Below are 6000 nucleotides of genomic sequence, written 5' to 3' on the forward strand. Positions count from 1 at the left end.
CAGGTGAGGGCCACAAAACTCCACTGGGGCCTGTTTTTGAAGAGAGAAACACAAAATTATTTGTAGAAGGATGTCCAAAACCGTGATCCTCAGTGCCATGGAGTGGGAGCTGGAGAAAAACACAGGACTCCTGTTAGTGTGGCTTCATTCTGCTCTGGCCCCTTCCCCTCCAGCTGTTCTGTGCTTCCATAATGATTAGGTGCAGAGTCCCTAATTAATCAGGGTTAAACCTGATTGCCCACCCAACAGCATTATGTTCCTTAAATAATGTCACCAGAAGTACAAAAAGAAAGATTTCTGGAGTTCTCAGGGAGAGCCTTTGACCTGTTAATTGCCCACAAACCCCTTCCAGTACAGATTAAATCCAAGGACTCTATCCTTTAGCAGAGGACTCATTTATCCACCTGGGGCCTAAGCTCTGAGCTCAAATCATGAAGGTTTTGTCTGTCAAGGGCTGTTGCCCACTTTTCTTCATTCCTTCAGAAGCAGGGGATAATCTCTTGACCTGGGTTTTTGAGATGTTGGGACAAGAGTGAGAATAAATATTCTCCTTCCTGATCATTCCAGGAGAGTTTTAATTTGCACATTTTACGTCTGGGAGTCTTTCCAATCCGTATTAAGTTTGCTGAAAGGAAAGAGTATCATTTAAGCCAAGGGATTCAGGATGAAACAGCTCTAAAAAAAGACTCTCTGTGTTCCTTCCCGTATGAGCTGTGAACTGCATTATTAACAAAAGTTCTAGAGTATCTCTTGGGAGAAAAATCTTGAATATGTGGACGTGAGGAAATGGCATGGACATCCCACAGGGATGCGTAGGATCTGACTGGTTTCCTCTTGCTGCAGAACAGATACAAACACAAAGTAGAGGATCACTTAGAGCAGGAGACTCTACCCTTCCACTGCAGAACCCTACTGAATAAAGACAGGACTGTGTTGTCTCTGCAGCCCCATGATTGAGGTAGTTGGCACTCACGGGCCTTTCCTAAACCCAGAGGAGGCAATTCCCAAATGGATCATTACTGGAGAATGGCCTCACTGGCTGGGTGAACATGCTGGATGCTCCTTGAATAAACAATACCTTGGCAAACAAATGAATTATCTCATTGTAAATACGTGTTCATCAGTCTTGTCTGAAGCTTCTGATCCCAATTCTTCAGCTCTCCTGGCTTCCAGTGGTGACAAGATGGGGTACGCAGCACACAGGAAAAGCTGCTCCATGTTTGTGTCCTTCTCAGCTATTCACAGAAATGTTTAGATGTAGGGGGAGTTCGATTTATGTGCCTTATCTTCCTCAAACCAGAGAGAACTCTTCCCTTCCATTACAAACACTGCTTAATGGATCTCTAACAGCCCTGCTTTCACAACATCAAATACATCAGAAAATAAGGGGGAGCAGGAGGGACCAAACAAACAACTCTTTATTGTTTCCAGGTGTCCCTGATAATGGGTGGAGGAAGAAGTGGAGAAGAAAGAGGGGAGAGAGTTAAGAAAATCGTAATTGGGTCCTTGGCACAAGCTCATCATGCATAAACACGGCAGACAAAAAATCCTGAGTGTTAAAAGAAGTTCTTACCTCCTGAAGATCCCAAGTGTTCAAAGGATGTCTGAAAGCAGACCTGCAGTTCTTTGTTAGGCCCGTTTGCCTTCTCAGGGCTCTGCAGACAAGAAGCAAATGGCCAAGGTGGTGTTTCCCCCACATGGGAGGCTGTTCTCCATCACCCAGCAAACCAGCCTGGAAATAGCACACACTGGAGGATGAGCCAGCTGGGCAAACTCCCTCCCCTTCAGCCTCAGTAGGATTAAAATCACCCAGTTTGTCTCTTTGTGGTGTAACACAGTTGTTCTCCGGTGAGAGAGGCTGCTCATTACACACATTTGCATTGATCTTTGTGCATTCCTGCACAAAGTTATGCTGAAAACGGCTACAAAGAGTTTCATTTCCTTCACTCTGGCACTGTATTTCCTATCTCCTCTGAACCAGACTGGCGCACAAACCAAAGCAATCCCAACCTCCACACACCCACCCACATATGAAATGGGTTGGCCAAAGTGAGTTGGAAACATTCATTATATTATAACAAAATCTTCTGCTGTATTTTTCCCTGCCTCCTATGCAGTCCTGTGCTTGGCTTCTGCCTTTTAAACTTTAAAATAGCCTTCATTCTTATTTTTCTTTATGATTTTTTCTTCACTGACTGTAAAAACCACTCAATTTGACAGCATTCCACTTGGAAAATCAAGAAGTCCATAAATAAGGCTCAATATAGATCCAAATATAGTTGCTAACAGAAATGGTAACTTTTATGAGGCTGGACGGCAACTTTTCAATAAGACGTTTTGATAGGCAAATGCCACTGAATGGGATGGGAGCACAGAGAAGGGTATTTTTAAAAATGAAAAGTTCAGGTGGTTTTGGTCAAAAGCATTGCATTTCTCCTGAAATGTAGGAGGGAAGTGGAGAGAGAAAATAGAACAAAATATGAAAAGGTGAAAATAGAGGATTTCATCTGCTTTGATCCAGATTCTTGGGTCCATTTCTCTCACACACCAATTTAATTTTGATTTTACCTGTTACCCTGATCTGGCATAGGAAAAGCTATTGACAAGTCTTATGTTGTAGAGGTGACAGTAGGGAAGATGAGAAGGCTCCAAAGCAGCTGGAGCAGTCCAGGGCCCAGTTCCCTTAGAATATAAATGAGAATTAAATGCTTAATTGCTGCTGCTGGTGCTTGAAGTCCATCGTGGTTCTTGCTGTAACGCAGAGGAGGGAGGACAGGGATGGGCCTGTGCTCACTGGTGTCTCTGGAGCCCAGAACTGGAGATTATTGGGGTGTTTCTTTAATGGGCATCCTTAGCTCTGAGCACTTCAGGGAAACCTATGGCACACAAGTACTCCCTTGTAAAGAGGTTTTTTCCTCTCTTTCCTATGGCTTCCCAGGATCTGGGCTCAGTCTCAGCCTCTCCTTCAGCAGATTGCCTCATTTATTTAGATCTCTCTCTTCTTCTCACTTGTTTCTTTTTAGAAAATGCATAAAGAAATCAATAGCTTTTAGGATTCCATCTTCCTGCCCTTTTTTGTTTTAAATGGGACTCTTTCAAACAATAATCAGGAGAAGCACATGGCCAGATGATGCTTTCAAATAAGTTTAATTTTCTTTGAGAAACAAGCTTTTAAAAGTCATATTTTATTAATTTTTTTTTCTGCAAGATAGGAATTAAAATCAGTAGATTTTGCTCATCCTGGCCACAAGCTGTTTTCAGTGAGGAGCTTAGATTACTCTGTTAGCAAAACCCAAGGTGTGGCTGCTTTGAACTCTCCCTGCCATGTCCACCTGCAGGATTCTCAATTCACACACACACAGGAGAGATCCACACACGCATTCATTTGTCCTTGATGGTTTAATTAGTACTTGAACCATTTAACACTCACCTCTTCATTTGTCCTTTTCATTCAAATGTCACCTCCCAAACCAGTCTCTCCTAAGGAGTGAGAGGAAGGGGGAGAATTTTCAAATTACGGAATCCTGCTTTTTCTTCTGGATTAACCGCCCATTTTAAATGCCATTTGCCCATCAGAGGCTGAAAGGGGAAGGAGCACTCCTACTTTGAGATATAAAAATGGTAAGAAAGAGAGGGGACACAGCTGAGGAAGAAAGTGCTTGGATGATGCACAGAGGGAAGCCAGTGCAATGTGAGACCTTGGCATCCAGGGAGATTTTTACTAATGGTCTCTGCAAGTCTTATTATTTCATACATATTCTCATCCCTCTGACAGAGATACTGCATAAATCACTTCCCCTTGTCCCAGGCTGACCCCGTAACCTCTGAGAGATAATGAGGCACTGTACCTAGCATCTCCTAATGCTGCCAAGATCTAGATCAAAGAACATTAATTCTCCATGATAACATCTCTATTTATTAATGCAAATGCCTTTAATCCTTCCCCAGCCTCTGCTCTGCTCGCCACCTTTACTTTTATTACCAAAATTTCTTCAGAATTAGGTAAATTGGCTTAGTGTCCCCAGAAGGTGGATGTCACTAAGAGCTGAAGTCTGATGTGTCCCCCCTGGCAGTGACACTCACCTCCTGGACAGATGAGCTCCTGGACTCGTTACAGTTGGCAGGGGCTACATGCTGGGGCTTCCCAGAGGTGCCAGAGTGTTTGTATTCATTCCATAGAGGTCAAGAAATAATTTGTAATTATTTTTAAAATTAATTTTCCCCCCCTTTTGCCATATTTCAGTGAGCAGACTGTGATTTCCCTCTTCCCCCTCCAATCTTCAATGTCTTGTGCTCCTCAAAGTTATTTTCCAGGGTGTTTCTGGGGAAAACACTGCAGGTCAGCTCTTCCTGCCAGCTACCACGTGTGCTGGGATGTTTACTTTTCTTAGAAATATATCAGGGAGCTCTGTGGGTTTATGCTAAATAATAATCTGTTCCAAGAATAAGTTTCCAAGGAAGTAGGAAAAAAGCCTTGACTCTCACAAACAGGCCAACAGAGAAAGAAATGAAACTCCATCTACTTAAGCAGGGCTCAGTGCAGCAGACACAAGGTGGGATTCCAGAGTGGGAGTTCTCTGCCACAGCCTCACTCACACACTTTGGTAGATGGGGTCTGGAACAAAGAACTATGGGGCTCTCACATAGACTGGTTTGGGTTGGAACAGACCTTAAAGCCCATCTCATTCCAGCCCCTGCCATGGCCAGGGACATCGCCCACTAGACCAGGCCCTGTCCAGCCTGACCTTGGACACTTCCAGGGATCCAGGGGCAGCCACAGCTTCTCTGGGCACCCTGTGCCAGGGCCTGCCCACCCTCCCAGGGAAGATATTTTTCCTAATATCCAGTCTAAACCTACTCTCTTTCAGTTTGAAGCCATTCCCCCTTGTCCTATCGCACCAGGCCCTTGTAAATAATCTCTCTCCATCTTTCCTGTGGGCTCCTTTCAGGTGCCATCCTTTCCCATTTGAGTGGAGAACCGCTCTGAGGGTAGTGCCTTGTGGTGGGAGGGTGAGAATAACCTCCTACACTATGGGAGCTGGGAAAGGGAACACGCACCCAGCAGAGCAGCAGTCTGGGGGGATGCTCAGGAGCTTCACAGGAGGCCAAAGAGACAGGCAAGAGATCAGGAAAGCCCACAGTGTGAAGAGTTTGCACACTGCTGCTTCAAAGCATGACTCTGCACAAAGAAGTGGTGAAAGAAATGACCCTGAGGAAGAAGGTGACAGGAAACTGCTGGGTCAATTATACCCCTCTTTCTCCAGTCAGTGCTGGCTGTACCCTCAGGCACAGGGGGACAGGGATTTAGGCTCCATTACTGCCACATGAAAAGCATGAAAAAGTACTTTTCCTTCCTTGCTCAGCTCCCTGCCTGTGAGGGAAGTTTATAAAACTTTCCTTCCCTTCCTTTTCCTTTTCCTTTGGCTGTTGTGTTTGTCAGGGCCCACACCTGCTATTAAGTTTCTGTGCAGAGAGCAGCCCTGCCCTGAGTTGTTCAGGACTCAAATTTAGTCTGTGAATGTGACATCAATATTACTACCTAATAAGCATTAGACATCAGCCTGTAAGCAGAGAAGAACAAATGCTTCCTTCATACAAACTAGGATTGTTGTCCCATAAGGCACTGACAGACAAAAGTGGAAAATCGATGTAAGAAACTGAATATCTGGACTGAACTCCAATTTGTCCTAAGGTCCAACCTGGCACCTATTCTCCTCTTCCTATTCAGGCCAAAGTCCTGTCGACATCAATGGAAGCTTTTTGCAATTATGGAAGGAGGGAAAAAACGTAACACGCTCTGTAAGGCTGCAGCTCCATCACCTTTTCCTTTCTTGGCCATCAAATGCTGAAAGAGTGACCTTGTTTTCATTAAGAGGAACACCTTGTGAATGAATACAGGATGTCAGGTGGGAACAGAGGCACACAAGGCAAAGAATTCATTAGAGAAAGTTTCAGTACTGCAGAGTGAGACATTCATTATTTTACAGCAAGTCCCTGTGA

General features: G+C 44.4%; 1 long non-coding RNA gene across 1 annotated transcript; it reads right to left on the minus strand.

Annotated features, from left to right (window-relative positions):
- Positions 1-43: 43 nt before the first annotated feature.
- LOC116454482 lies at positions 44-4298 on the minus strand. The gene is made up of 3 exons (XR_004244118.1): positions 4084-4298; positions 3431-3480; positions 44-1655 (listed from the first exon to the last, which is right to left on the minus strand). It is a non-coding gene; the product is annotated as an uncharacterized LOC116454482 (long non-coding RNA).
- Between the last annotated feature and the right edge of the window lie 1702 nt (positions 4299-6000).

Source organism: Corvus moneduloides, chromosome 21, assembly GCF_009650955.1.
Source record: "Corvus moneduloides isolate bCorMon1 chromosome 21, bCorMon1.pri, whole genome shotgun sequence".
Classification (NCBI taxonomy): domain Eukaryota; kingdom Metazoa; phylum Chordata; class Aves; order Passeriformes; family Corvidae; genus Corvus; species Corvus moneduloides.